Source organism: Delphinapterus leucas, chromosome 9 (assembly GCF_059928025.1).
Source record: "Delphinapterus leucas isolate spDelLeu-1000000601 "Yukka" chromosome 9, BTC_Dleu_Yukka2, whole genome shotgun sequence".
In the NCBI taxonomy this organism is placed as follows: domain Eukaryota; kingdom Metazoa; phylum Chordata; class Mammalia; order Artiodactyla; family Monodontidae; genus Delphinapterus; species Delphinapterus leucas.
The window spans coordinates 93,120,214-93,135,926 of record NC_143137.1 but is presented as its reverse complement, the minus strand read 5'-3'; the positions used below and the strand labels follow the sequence as shown (position 1 = coordinate 93,135,926).

The 15,713-nt window shown below is 37.1% G+C and overlaps 1 protein-coding gene and 1 pseudogene across 4 annotated transcripts in view; one reads left to right on the top strand and one right to left on the bottom strand.

Moving 5' to 3' along the window:
* Nucleotides 1-15,713, bottom strand: part of SUGCT (succinyl-CoA:glutarate-CoA transferase) — a 793,918-nt gene that overhangs the window by 614,008 nt on the left and 164,197 nt on the right. The gene's annotated exons all lie outside the window — the stretch shown is intronic.
* Nucleotides 3,500-4,692, top strand: LOC149748458 (dolichyl-diphosphooligosaccharide--protein glycosyltransferase subunit TMEM258 pseudogene; annotated as a pseudogene).

Below are 15,713 nucleotides of genomic sequence, written 5' to 3'. Positions count from 1 at the left end.
AGAAAGTGGCTTTCACTCATGGGCGAGATTAATATTCCTCTTTTCTCAGTCCTATATGAGCACTTGCCCAACAAAGTGCCTGACGCACTATTAATATTTTGCCTTATGGGTTTATACGCATCTCTAAGTATGGTGCCATGTAACTCTGTTGCTTCACTAAGAATTTCAAGTCTAACTTCACAGCAAAAAAAATAAGAAATGAAAAAATATTAACCAGAACATCTTTGTATTTGACCAGATAACAGATGGGGTCCTAGTTATATATGCCAATAACGGCAAACATAAAAAGAAAAAATTAATATAGCTATTCTGTACCTACCTTTATGAACTCTTTATGATAATTCAACTTGCAAATACTTTTTATCTATGGAGTATGTGAAACACCCTCACAGATTTCTATTATTCCTGTCATTGACTCATTTCTATCAAAACTGAGTTATCTTGTCAAAACTCCTGGAAATACTTTCCAAAATTAATTTGCCACAAACAGAATGAGTCAATCAGAGATTAATCACCTGTTTATCTCTGCTGTTACTTACAAAAGTAAACTTGCACTCAACTTCCAATATCAAGGACAATCAGAAATACACATATATAGACAGAATGAAGCCCTCAGTATCTTCCTAATTTGAGTTGAAGGACTTCCCTGTATTATATTCCTTCTTTAGGAGTACATACTCTCCCACTGAAAATTCTCACATGTCAAAATGAGTGTCCTAGGGCTTCCCTGGTGGTGCAGTGGTTGAGAGTCCACCTGCCGATGCAAGGGACGCGGGTTTCATGCCCCGGCCCGGGAAGATCCCACACGCCGTGGAGCAGCTGGGCCCGTGAGCCATGGCCGCTGAGCCTGCACATCCGGAGCCTGTGCTCCGCAACGGGAGAGGCCATGACAGTGAGAGGCCCGCGTACTGCAAAAAAAAAAAAAAAAGAGTGTCCTCAAATTATGAGGGTATTATTAACTTAAAAGTAATTTTTAAATATCATAATGCTCTTCAGGGATAAAAAATCTATAAAGCTTTAGGGCTACTTTTCACTGATCTAAAATTGATATAAATCATTCTATTACAGCAAAGTGGAAAACCTATATTTCTAGAATCTTCAACTTCTCCATACAAAGTATAAGAAGGAAAAAAAAATGTAGCTTCCTAATTTAACTTTAAATCCCATCATCTAGGAATTTATACTATCATAGTTTTACTCCTTTGGACTTCACTGGTAGTAATTTTCACCTATGAATTCTCTGCAACTGTTTAGTAATAATTATTGCTATGACATACAATTAAACCACATGATATGTTTTTTATACACAGTATAAATTTTTTTTTTTTTTTTTTTTGCGGTACGCGGGCCTCTCACTCTTGTGGCCTCTCCCGTTGCGGAGCACAAGCTCCGGACGCGCAGGCTCAGCGGCCATGGCTCACGGGCCCAGCCGCTCCACGGGATGTGGGATCTTCCCGGACCGCGGCACGAACCCGTGTCCCCTGCATCGGCAGGCAGACTCTCAACCACTGCGACACCAGGGAAGCCCCCTCCATATTCTTTATTGGGCTCTCTTCTCACTCTAGGCCAGTGCTGCTCAAACACTGCCCCAGGTCATCCTAGAGCAATTCAGTCAGAATTTCTGGGGACAGTTCTTAGGCATCAGGATTTTTTTTTTTTAAAGTTCTCCAAGTGATTCCAACGTGCAGTCAGGAAAGAAAACCCCTGCTGTTCATCCCCCCCCAATAATCTCATCCACTCAGTCATTTTAATTGTCATGTTTATTCCAATAACTTACAAATCTATATCTCTAGTTCCCACCACCTTGGTCATTCAAAATAAAACAACCACTAAACCACAAAATAAAATTTCATTTTTTTAATCGACACATTTTAAGATATGTTGAAGTTTAAATTATTTCTTTCTAGATTTTTCTAATTTTCTCTCTCTTTTTTGAGGGGTGAAGAACCTCTGCTTTGTTCGTATCCCAAAAAACTGATTAGATTCCCTCCTGGGAAATGGAACACGTGCTAGCACACCTTTCCAAAACTGCAGACATCTGGCGGTGGGGGGTGGGGGGGGTCTCAATTCAGAGGTCCTGTAAGCACTAAAAAAAATCAATATGCCTGCAAAAGAACTCATCATTTTCCCATGTCCCCAGACAAAACCTGCTCTTCCTCTCACCGAATGACTGGCAGCTAAAGTAAAAAACTTGGGAATCAGGATTTACTCCTCCATCTTTCACATCCTCACCCTCAGTTATTGGCCAAGTAATATAATTCTAACCCTTTAATAGATCATGAATCTGTTTGCTTTCTCTCCATCCCCATGGCCACTGTGTTCTGTTGCCTGGGGTACCGCAACACCCTCTGAACTGGTCTCCTCGCCCACAGTCTTTACTTGTTCCGCACTACTACCAAAATCATATTTCTAAACACAAATGTTTTTCGTGTACTTAAAACCTTTCAGAGGCTCCTTCCCACCCTTAGGATAGTGTCTGCATTTCACGACATGGTTTCCAAGGCCCTTAGAAACCTCTCCAGATGCTTTCACTGCTCCTGCTGCTGCTAGAACCATCCCCTCATCACTCATTCACCTCGCTTCAGCAGAGATTTCTTTCTTCGGGGAAATCTTCTCTCGTCTCCCAAAGCCAGGTTAGGTGCCCCTTCCACTCATGGCCATGTCACCACGCAATTACTCTGTTACCGCATCAGTCGCTAACTTGATTGTCTCCCCCGCTACAAGTGAGCGCCTCAGAAGCAGAGGCAATGTCTTATTCTTCATGATTGCCCATGCCTGGCACCTTGTAAGTGCTCAGTATTTGTTGAAATAAACAATGAATGAATAATAGCCCTTGTAGTCCTCGCAAATCTTATTAGTGAAATCTGCATTTACCCTCTCCAAGCAACGTTAGGATTCAAGAAAAATAGTTGTTAAAAAGAAGTCTTGCTCACACATGCACAGCAGACCCACATGCTATCCTGTGGATATTAAAAGGCTGGAGTTCTGCCCCTAGGTGCAGCAGAGACTAACGCAACACTGTAAAGCAATTATACTCCAATAAAGATGTAAAAAAAAAGGCTGGAGTTCATTCATCCAACATTTGTAAGTAGTTACTTTCACTCTGTCCATAATAAGCTTGTATTATGCAGTGTCAACAGTCACCTAGTCATCTTAAATTAAGAAATATTACAGTATGAAATCTGTCATTTAATATAAATAACAGCTACCATTACCATTCTGTAAGCACTGTGCTCAGCAGCTGACACATATTGTCTCATTTAATCTCCACAATCAAGCTCTGAAGCAGATCATTTTACAACTTCTCAGAGGAAGAAACCAAGGCTTGCGAAGGGTAAGCACCTAGACTACAATACGGTTAGGATGTGTTAGCCAGTATCCCACCCTTATAGCAGAAAAATAAACCGAACATGAAACTTGTACTTAATATTGCCATGTCATGTCCAATCTTGCTCTAGTAAGTGACAGAACACAAAGTTAAGGCTGCTGGGGTGAGAAATGCCTCCGAGTTGATAAATCAGTGTGTATCCATGGAACATAGCCCCATGCCAAAGAGGATGCTGAAAAGCTTACTGAGGATCCTGTGCCCAGCAAAATGGAGTTTGAGGCCCTGAGCAGGTACACCAGCCCAGTGAACCCGGCTGTCTTCCCCCATCTGACCGTGGTTGTTGGCCACTGGCATGTTCTTCACCGCCTGGTTCTTAGTTCATGAGGTCACCTCCACCAAATACACTTGGGATATCTACAAAGAGCTCCTCATAATCTTTGGTGGCCTCACTCTTCATGGGCTTTGGAGTCCTCTTCCCGCTGCTCTGGGTCGGCATCTACGTATGAGCTCCCAAGGGTCCCAACCAGGCGGCTTCACTGAATCCCTGCTTTTGTAAATTATTTATTTTACTATGCTGGAAGTGTCCCACCTGCCGCTCACAATAAAGGCAGATTTGTGACAAAAAAAAAAAAAAAAGCTTACTGAGTTCTATGAGTGCAATGTAAATGAGTTTGAAAATGTAGTATAAAATGTACCTCTGGGGCTTCCCTGGTGGCGCAGTGGTTGAGAGTCCGCCTGCCGATGCAGGAGACACGGGTTCGTGCCCCGGGTCCGGGAAGATCCCACATGCCGCGGAGCGGCTGGGCCCGTGAGCCATGACCGCTGAGCCTGCGCGTCTGGAGCTCTGTGCTCCGCAACGGGAGAGGCCACAACAGTGAGAGGCCCGCATACCGCAAAAAAAAAAAAAAAAATGTACCTCTGGTTAACAATCATATGTCCCACATTTACCATATCTTAGAGGCAAACCAGATTCCTGAAAGTCCATATTAATTGGGGAGGGGGGTCTTTGGTTAAATAGTCTAGCATATTAAAATAGCTAAAATACACTGAGTTCACCCTCCTGAAAAATGCAATTAGCTACCAGCTTCTTTGGCTTGAAAACCTTGTCTTGTTGAAAATTCTTTCATTTTCTCCACATAACCTTTTAAAGGAATTTAATTATGAAATCCAACTGTAAAGAAACTTATTGAAATAGCCTGCAGATTGTTTTATTTGCTACACCTCCCTCACACCTTAATTAACCAAAATAATATTAACTCTCCAGTTATTATTACATAAATTAGTAACCTGGCCAAAATGATTCCCAGCTACTAAACACTTCATGCTCCTCGAGGCTAGCCTCTCTCTATTTTAATGGCTCTAAGATTAAACAATTCATTTTCATCTCACTATCTTTAGGATCCCATATATTATGTAAGATATACAGTAAATCTTTCATTCATCCAATAGACCTTTATAGGCTTATTATATGCCAGAAATTGTCTTCTACTTACTTAAAAAAATACTTATTGAGCATCTATGTGTTGAGGATTTAATGGTAAACAAGATAGCCAGGGTTTCCTAACTTTGTATGCCAAGTCCTAAGGCAGGACCTAGACATCTGTATTTTTTGGTGTCTCTGAGATTTTACTCATTATCATAGATCAGCAATTGTCGGTAGCAAGGGTCAGCAAACAATGGCCTGAAGGCCAAATACAGCCTGCTGCCCATTTTCATAGGACCACAGAGAAGAATTATCTTTACATATTTACATAGTTTTTAAAAATCAAAAGAAAAATAATATTTCATAATAGATGAAAATTATATGAAATTCAAATTTCAGTGTACGTAAGTTTTATTAGAACATGATCATCTGATTACATCTATGTCTGCTTTTGCACTACAGAAGTTTAGTTGTTGTCTAAATGTCCATTGACAGATGAATGGATAGAGAAGATGTGGTGTATATATAATGGAATACTGCTCAGCCATGAAAAAGAATGAAATAATGCCATTTGCAGCAACATGGACGGACCTAGAGATTGTCAGACTAAGTGAAGTCAGTCAGACAGAGAAAGACAAATATCATATGATATCACTTATATGTGAAATCTAAAATATGATATAAATGAACTTATTTACAAAACAGAAACAGACTCACAGACATACAAAACAAATTTATGGTTACCAACGGGGAAAGGGGGTGGGAGAAGGATAAATTAGGAGTTTGGGATTAACAGCTACAAACTACTATATACAAACTACTACACATAAACAACAAGGTCCTACTGTATAGCAGAGGGAACTATATTCAATAACTTGTAATAAGCCATAGTGAAAAAGAATATATATATATACATATATATATATATATCTCTGAATCACTTTGTTATACACCAGAAATTCACACAACATTGTAAATCAACTATACTTCAATAAAAAAATAAAATTAAAAAATTTATTGGTTGTGATAGAGGCCACATGTGGCTCTTTCACTCTCACTGCTTTGCACACCTGCTTGTTGTACCATGAATCACAGTGATGCAGTTATAACTCAACAGCATTTCAAATGTCATATGTATTACCTTACCATAATTTTTTTTTATTACCAGTGCATACCCATCATACCAAAACAAGAGAAGTGTGCCATACTTTCAGTACACACTGGAAGATGGACCATGCTGTTACTGAATTAGGTGACAAAGCACTTTATTATTCAATGACACTCTATCTATACTAAAAGAATACAATATATGCCAGATTAAGCACTCATCACAGTATTCCCAACTCACAGAAAATCCAGTGGGCAGAAAATATTACAAAGTCAAAACAGGCTATCTCACCACAGCAGAATTTCTTCACCGAAGTAAAAAATAAATAAATAACAGTGAGACTGCAACCAAAGTGAGTTTGTAAGTGGTTCACTTGTTAGCCAAGCAAGGAAGGACATTTACCAATGGTGACTTAAGTCATGTTTGATTGCAGCAGCTGAAGCAATGGGTCCAGAGAAAATAAACTTGTTTGGTCTTGGCAAGAACAGTTGTTCAAAGAGTTGAAGACACTGGGAGCAATATCAATATAGTCAATTTAAAAATGAGACAAATTATTTTGAGAGGTTTCCCTTGGCTTTGGTGAGATGACAGATGTCATGGGTACTGCTCAGTTGTTCTTTATACCAGGAGTCAATGCCAATTTTGAAGTGACTGAAGAATTAGCCTATATGAAAGGCTGCACAAAACAACTACAAACAAGAATATTCACACGAATTAAAAAAAACAATAATTCAATACAACTTAAGTGAAATCTGCTAAGATGTGTTACAACTTAGGGTGGTAAAAATTATGTGTGGAGCAAAAAAAGGCTTGGCTGGACAAAGTTACAGAGCTTGTAAAAATGTATGGTTAAAGCCTATGGTTATTCACTGTATTATTCATCAGGAATTCACTGAGGTTATTCACTGAGGAGAATATTTGAATCTCTCATGTGACATTAAACCAATAGTGTTAATAGGAATCTTCATTTGCTCTGTGAGCTTAACCATTGTTAGTCCTATGAAGTTTTCTCAGAAATAGAAGCTGAATAGCCTGACTCATTCTACCACACAGCAGTTCTATGGCTTAACAGTATAAAGTTCTACTGTGATTTTTTTAAGCTCAGGGTCAGGAATGAGTCTTTTCTGAATTAAAAAAAAAACAAAAAACAAAAAACCCAACCCCCAACCACTACCATTGACCACAGAATAGCTTTGGAAATTAGCTTTTCCTGTGGACTTGATAATCTTTTTCAATGAATTCTACCTAAAATTACAAGGCAAAATAGCACATACATGCCAAATTTTTATAACAGTAAAGTCATTTCAATGACAATTAATGTTAAGTCATTTCAATGAAAACTAATGTTGTTTGAATCAAAAGTAAGGTTGGGCTACTTTACATATTTCCCATGATGGCAAAGGTTAAAACAAATAGTGAGATTTCATATCCACACAAATTTACAGCAGATATATTTTGTGAGCTCAAACTACAGCAATGTTTTTCAGATTTCGATGCAAGTGCAAAGGAAATTTCCATATTTCAAAATCCTTTTAACTGTGCAATTAAGGAGCTTCCACCTAACTTTCCATTCTAAGTGATTAATCTGCAATATAATGACATGTAAAAGGAAAACATCAGGAGAAAAAAATCTAATAAATTCTATAAATGCCTTCCAGGCAATGAATATGCTCAATTAAAATCAGAAGCTTGTGGATTGATAGCACTATTCGGCAACACCTTACTGTGTGAAAAGACATTTTCAAAGATGAAATATGTAAATTCTTATTACAGGTCAGCATTACGCGATAAACATTTACAATCAATTCTGATGACAGGGAACAATAACTTTGCACCCCAATTAAGTGAAATGTTATCCCCCCCAAAATAATTATACTTTTCTCATTCGCAAATCTGTATTACCAAAAATACTCTTCTCAATTAGTATTATTTTAATTTAATCAAAATCTTGCGGAAATTTGTTTTTTCTCGTATCGTATAAGTACTTACATAGCATCTTCAACTTCACCTCTTGACCTCCAAAGCCTAAATTTGCTTTTTACCAAAAAAGTTGGCCAACCCTTGCTCAAGAGAGTTAGTGGTAAAGCACCCCAGAATCTCCAAGGAGCAGTAACTCTTTATATTTTCCAAAAGTAGAATAGGTTACAAAAGTATAAAAATACAAAATGGTCACAGATTATAACTGCTATAAATTAAAAACTCTAAGTATAACCTTGACTAAAAGAGGAACAAGAGACAATATACCTCCTAAGACTCTTACCAAAAGATTCTGACACAGATTATGACTTTAGGAATGATGAAGAAAGAACCTACTAAGGTTCAATGGGGCTCACAGCCTCCACAAAGACTCCAGGGTCCCACTCATGGTTGAAAATCCAGGGATTCCAAGTAACAAAGAGAAGGTAAGCAGAATCTAGTGGCCTGGAAATTAGGGTCCTCCCCATTTATGTGGGCACCATGCTCATCTCCTGGATTTATATGGAACTCAAAGGAGAAGGCAGGCATCAAAATAATGACTGAAATACAATTTACCAAGATGGGGTAAAGGTTCAGAGCCAAATCTGAGTTAATGTAAAAAAAAATTACATTTGTGGACAAGAGTCATAACTGCTATGTGGCATGGCCAACTTCCTAACCATGTGAGGATTGAATGGAATAAATTATGTATTTAACAAAGTGCCTGTCCCCAAAAGTCTTAGCTATTTATTAATATTTATCCAGCCTGCTTCTGGATAAATCTCCTGCTTCTACTCTCCTTTCTCATTTCTGCCTCCTGTGCTCCTTGTCATTCCCCAGAGTTGCCAATCATCTTTTACATTTCTGTGCGTCAGTACATAATGTTCCTTCTCCCTGAAATTAACATTTCTCCCTTATCTCCTAGTTATTTTACTTTACCCTTCAACCTCCATCCTTTCTCAGCCTGCTCTGCCCTGCTTGGTGCTCTGGACACTGACCCAATGGGCTGCAGTCCCAGTTCCCTTGCCAGCTGACTTTTCATTAGGTTTAGCCAATGGGAGGCACCAATGGGAAGAGAAAGAGTTCACAGAATTTCTTCGCAGCTCCCTCACAGCTTAGGCACTGTACCTCTGGAAGTAGCCAGGTGTCTCCACGACTACAGCGTCAACCAGGCAGTGCCTCTTCTGCAGTTTCAGCTCTCACTGGGCTCCAAGAACTCTACTTCCTTCTTGTCCCTTTGGCCCTATGGAGAGATAATAGTCTCCCACTTTTCCTACCTCTTTATCTGTTCTTTGCCCTCTGCCTCACTGTTGTATGTAGTATCTCCATTTGAAGTATCACGGCTGAATTTGTCTTTTGCTGACCCTTTGATTGATAAATCTGCCTAGAGCATTCTTATTCAGCCTTCTGCATTCAGTTTGAATAGATGCACCTCTATGAAACCCTATTTGACAACATTTTCCCCAGGATGAGCTGGGTACTCCCTTGTTGGTTTTCTTCTCACGCTTCCTTCATCACATTGTGATTGATTTTACATATCCCCAATAGACAGTCAGCTCCTTAAGAAACAGAATCATATCTTGTTTACTGATAAATCTCTGGCACCTTACATGTAGTATGGAGAAAGGATGAGAGGAAAAAACTGTAAATATCCTTATTTATTCTTTGACAGGGATCAAGGCAGAAGAGAGCTGGAAAATGTCCTAAAATAAGAAATATATCTATCAATAGAGCTACCCAGCCTGGTCTTATTTATTTTCCTCAATGTAGCTCTTTTTCTTTTTTTTCTTTTTTCTTTTTTAAAGATCTAATCGGCTCTATTAGGCAATTCATGAACTGGGCAGCATCTTATTTAGCAACTAGAAGGGTGTTCCCAGTGGTTGTACAAAGTGGAAGGTTTTTTTAAAAATTGAGGTATAGCTGATTTACAATAAGTTTCAGGTGTACAACACAGTGATTCACAATTTTTAAAGATTATACTCCATTTATAGTTATTATAAAACATTGGCTATATTCCCTGTGCTGTACAATATATCCTTGTAGCTTATTCATTTTATACATAGTACTTTGTACCTTAATTTCCTACCCCTATCCTCCCCTTCCCCCTTTCCTCTCCCCACTGGTAACCACTACTTTGTTTTATATATCTTTGAGTCTGTTTATGTTATGTTATATTCACTAGTTTATTTCATTTCTTAGATTCCACATATAAGTGATAACATATGGTATTTTTCTTTCTCTGCCTGACTTATTTCACCAAGCATAATGCCCTCCAAGTCCATCCATGTTATTGCAAATGGTAAAATTTCACTTTTTTATGACAGAGTAGTATTCCATTGTGTATATACACATCTTCTTTATCCATTCATCTACTGATGGATACTTAGGTTGCTTCCATATCTTAGCAATTGTAAATACCGCTGTTCTGAACACTGGGATGTTCATATTAGTGCTTTTGTTTTCTTCAGATATATACCCAGGAGTGGAATTGCTGGATCATACAGTAGTTCTATTTTTATTTTTTTGAGGACCCTCCATACTGTTTTCCACAGTGGCTGCACCAATTTACCTTCCTACCAACAGTGTACAAGGGTTCCTTTTCCTCCACATTCTTGCCAACATTTGCTATTTGTGGTCTTTTTGGTGCCTGCCATTCTGACATGTGTGAGGTGATATCTCCTGGTAGTTTTGATTTGTATTTCTCTGATTATTAGTGATGTTGAGCATCTTTTCATGTGCCTGTTGGCCATCTGTATGTTTTCTTTGAGAAAATGTCTATTCAGGTCTTCTGTCCATTTTTTAATTGGGCTGTTCATTTTTTGGATATTGAGTTGTATGAGCTGTTTATATATTTTGGAGATTGATCCCTTGTCGGTTGCATCATTTGCAAATCTTTTCTCCCATTCAGCAGGCCGTCTTTTTGTTTTGTCAAAGGTTTCCTTTGCTGTGCAAAAACTTTTAAGTTTAATTAGGTCCTATTTGCTTATTTTTGCTTTTCTTTCCTTTGCCTTGGGAAACATATCCAAAAAAATATTGCTACGGTTTACCTCAGAGTATTCTGACTATGGTTTCTTCTAGAAGTTTTACGGTTTCCAGTCTTACATTTAGGTCTTTAATCTATTTTGAGTTTATTTTTGTATATGATGTGAGAAAAGGTCCTAATTTCATTCCTCCATGTGTAGCTTCCAGTTTTTCCAGCATGACTTATTGAAGAGACTGTCTTTTCTCCGTTGTATACTCTGGCTTCCTTTGTTTGACTAATTGACCATAACTGTGTGGGTTTATTTCTGGGCTCTCTATTCTGTTCCATTGATATACGTGTTTGGTTTTGTGCCAGTATCATACTGTTTTGGTTACTGTAGCTTTGTAATATAATCTGAAGTCAGGAAGAATGATATCTCCAGCTCTGTTTTCTTTCTCAAGATTATTTTGGCTATTTGGGGTCTTTTTTGTTTCCATACAAATCTTTAAATTATTTGTTCTAGTTCTTTGAAAAATGCTATTGATATTTTGATAGGGATTTCACTGAATGTGTAGACTGCCTTGGGTAGTATTGTTATTTTCACAATAATAATTCTTCCGATCCATGAATATGGTATATCTTTCCATCTGTGTGGCACTTTTTTCTAAAAATTCTTTCTCAGGATCTCAAAACAAATATAAAAATGAAAGCAGAAAATAGTGATAGACACCAAAAGAGCTTCAACAGGAGCCTGAGACAAACCTAGTATCTCCAATTTTGTCAGAAGTTAGTGACTGAAGTGGAAAAAAAGAGATGGGGAAAAAAGCATTCAGATGCATTCATGTTTGATATTGATGAAGCTGACGATAGTTATCATATTTCTTGTACTTAAGATGTTGTAATATTAAGATGAATTGATAGAAAATATCAAATTTTATATCATATGTGGCAAAAACAAAAGATCCAAGTCTATCAAAAAAAAAAAACCTAACAAAATATATCTTGAAATGACTAAGATATAAAAGCAGAAAAACTGATACCAGTTTTGCTTAAAAACTGAGTTTATCTTTACTACAAGAGAAATTATCTTTACTATAAGAGTTATTTACTACAAGAATAAATATCTGAACCCAATTTCAGAAAACTGATTTGGGTTTTTTGCTGTTGTTTTTTGAGTTTGTGTTTGTTTTGTTTTGTTTTTACCCATTCATTAGGTATCCTTCAAGCTCAGTGTGTACACAAATTACCTAGGGATCTTATTACAATGAAGACTGATTCACTAAGTGTGAGATGGGATCTGAGACCCTGCACGTCCATCAAGCTCCCAGGTGAGACCTATGTTGCTGGTCTGTTAGCACACTTAGACTACTCAGACGAATCCTTATGAAAAAATGATCTGTTCCTGTTCTTATGGTTTCATTTTAAAAATGTTTCCCAAGGCTTGGCTGCATCAGAATCACCTGGTGGCTTGGGAAACCATAGATTCTTGTATCTTGACTGTGGTGGTAGTACATATGTGGTAACATTGCGCAGAACTAAAGACATACACATAAGTGCATGTAAAAATAGTGAAATTGGATCTCTGCGTTATTTCTTCCAAGTGCATGTGAATCTACAATTATAACAACAACAACAACAAAAAAAACAGTAAATCCCCCACAAATCACAGATTGCTAGGCTCTATCCCCAGAGTTTCTGATTCAATAGATCTGGGATGGTGCCTGATAATTCACATTTCTAACAAGTTGCCAGGTGATGCAGCAAGTCTAGAGACCACACTTTGAAAACCACTGATGTCAAATAATGGTTTTCTTCTCTGGCTGCACATTAGAATCACCTGGGGAACTTTTTGAAAACTCTCAATGCCCAGTCCCATCATAGAACAATGAAATAATAATTTCTGGGCATGAAACTTGAGTATTAATATTTTAAAAAGGCTTCTTGGATGATTTCAATGTGAAGCTAAGACTGAGAACCACTAATATAAAAATTTAAATCTCCATTTCCTCAATCATAATCCCTGTCATTTCTGAAAGAGGTACAAGTATAGCAAATTTTTCATAGGTTTAAAAAATAAAGACAGAGGGCTTCGCTGGTGGCTGAGAGTGGTTGAGAGTCCGCCTGCCGATGCAGGGGACACGGGTTTGTGTCCCAGTCCGGGAAGATCCCACATGCCGCGGAGCGGCTGGGCCTGTGAGCCATGGCCGCTGAGCCTGCGCATCCGGAGCCTGTGCTCCGCAACGGGAGAGGCCACAACAGTGAGAGGCCCGCGTACCGCAAAAAAATAAGTAAATAAATAAATAAAGACAGAAAATAAAAGATGAGTTGACAAAGCTGCCATTAAATAGAACTATGTTTTCATCCCAAACTCTAAATGTGATGTCAGCTAGTCATTAAAAACTGCTTACAAATGTTTTCTTAACAAAATTAAGAGGTTTTCTAAAAACAGCATGTGGAACTCTGATCACAGTTATTACCTAACTCAAAAGGGTGTTATGTGAATTAACAAGATAATGCTTATAAAAGCTTGGAGAATCTCAGAAGGATAGTGAAAAAAATACAATCACACTATTATTAGTACATTATGCTGAATCCCAAAATAAAGCTAATAATCCATTCAAGGAAACAGTAACATAATTTGTTTACTTTTTAAAAGGGGATAAATAAACATATATATTTTCATGTGGAATCATAAAAATTTGACCAAAAGAGATAAATTATTGTCATATTTCAGGATGGAAAATACTTTTTAAGCATAAAAACAATAAAAGAGGTCAAAAAAGAAAAATTATCAAATTTAATATCTATACATAACATTTTGTACATTACAAACCTAAATAGAATTTTAAAACAGACTGGGAAAGAGTAGTTACAACAACTGTAAGATGGACATGATATTGTCAACCTGCAAAAAGCTCATAAGAAGACTCACACCACAACAAAGAACACAGGTAATTCATTACTTATTTAATAAATGAGAAAAACATTCATAATCACTAATAAGGTAACAAATGAAAATAAAACAATAATGAGTAGGATTCACCTACCAGATAGGCAAAGATTTTTTTAAACGATGTATAACTTATAAGAAAGAAGTTGACATGAAAAGTATTATCTGTTACTCTTCCTAGATCCCCATTTAAATGGATTTATTTATTTAGTCATTAATTTTTATATATTAGAAATCATTTTAAAAAGAAGAATAAGGACAGTACTGGAATAAAGGACACTGGAAGAGAAATGTTAAGGATTTTCTGCCAAGTATATTCTAAATGAACCAAAATAAATGAAATCACTGGAGATCCACTGAAAACTCACAACTTGAAAACAACATTGATAAAAATATAAGAAGATCTTGTTAAGGAATGAGATGATGATACAACAGGTGGGGAGCAAGGGGCACAGCCTTCATTTGCAACTAAGAATAAGCAATATTTGAAAGCAGGGCTTGGGGAGGAAGCCCCAGAATTTGTGCACTGACACCATCAAACAAAAAGAAGAAAAGGAACAAGAATGAAATTGAAAAGACATAATAAATAAGGAAGACAGAGACCCAAAATAAAGATAATTTGGTATTTCTAAAAACAGATAAAAAGATAATGGAAGTTCACCTTCCTAATTTAAAAAAATTGTAAATTTAAAAGACTCAAACATTGATAAATGAAGACCATCCTAAAAATACTCTGCTACAAATTTTAAGAAAAAGAAATCACCATTTTGATAAAGATGAGATTCTTAAAAAAAAAGAACCTGAGTTAAATTGAAGTAAGAAAAAGAGGATCAATCATCAAACACACAAAATTAGAGAGACCTGGTGACAGAGGTGACTCATAAAACAAGAGAAAACATATTTAGAACAATGATCATTAATTAAGCCAAATACCTGAATAGACAAATAACTATTAGAAACTAAAACTTACCCCCAAGAAAAGGCACTGCAACCATAGTTTTTTGAAAAGATTTCTTTTATCAACATTCAAAGAAAATATACTTCTTCTGTTACATAAAGAAGTACAACTTCAACACTGCTAAGAGACTAGCTCTTAATGTACTCACTACAAAAAAGAATGATAATTATGTGACATCACAGAGGTGTTAGCTAACACTAACTATGGTGGTGATCTCATTGCAATACATAAATTCATCAAATCAACACATCATACCCCTTAAACGTACACATTATATGTAAATTATATCTAAATATATAAATAATTTAAAAAGAAGATAAAAAAGAAATTCAAAACAATAAAAATGGAAAAGTGGGGCTTCCCTGGTGGCGCAGTGGTTGAGAGTCCGCCTTCCAATTCAGGGGACACGGGTTCGTGCCCCGGTCCGGGAGGATCCCACGTGCCGCGGAGCGGCTGGGCCCGTGAGCCATGGCCGCTGAGCCTGCGCGTCCGGAACCTGTGCCCCGCAATGGGAGAGGCCACAACAGTGAGAGGCCCGCGTACCACAAAAAAAAAAAAAATGGAAAAGTGGCTAATTTGATCCCCAAATCTAGCACTGCCCTCATACTACAACCTAAAACACAATAAAGAAAACTAATGACTCTTAGAAAAACATATAAAAAATTTAAGCACAATGCTACCAAATTAGATAAGCAGCTTTTAAAAAGAAAAGTAAACTGTGATTGAAGACAACTGGTCCCAGAAATATTTGAATAACTCAATATTAAGAAATCTATTATACTAATACATTAATCAGTAAGTGAGAGAGAAAATTCTTGCAAAACAATGTATATGTTTAATGCAATTCCTAATAAAACATTAAAGGGATTTTTTCACTCGAAAAAAATAATTTTACCTATTTTGAAAGAAGTCACCAACAAAAATATCAAAGTAAAAGATAAAAAGGAAAAACAAGGGGTAGATGTTCGCCACAGAATGTTAGAGCACATTATGAGTCACAGAGTAACACAGATTTGAGAGGAGATAAG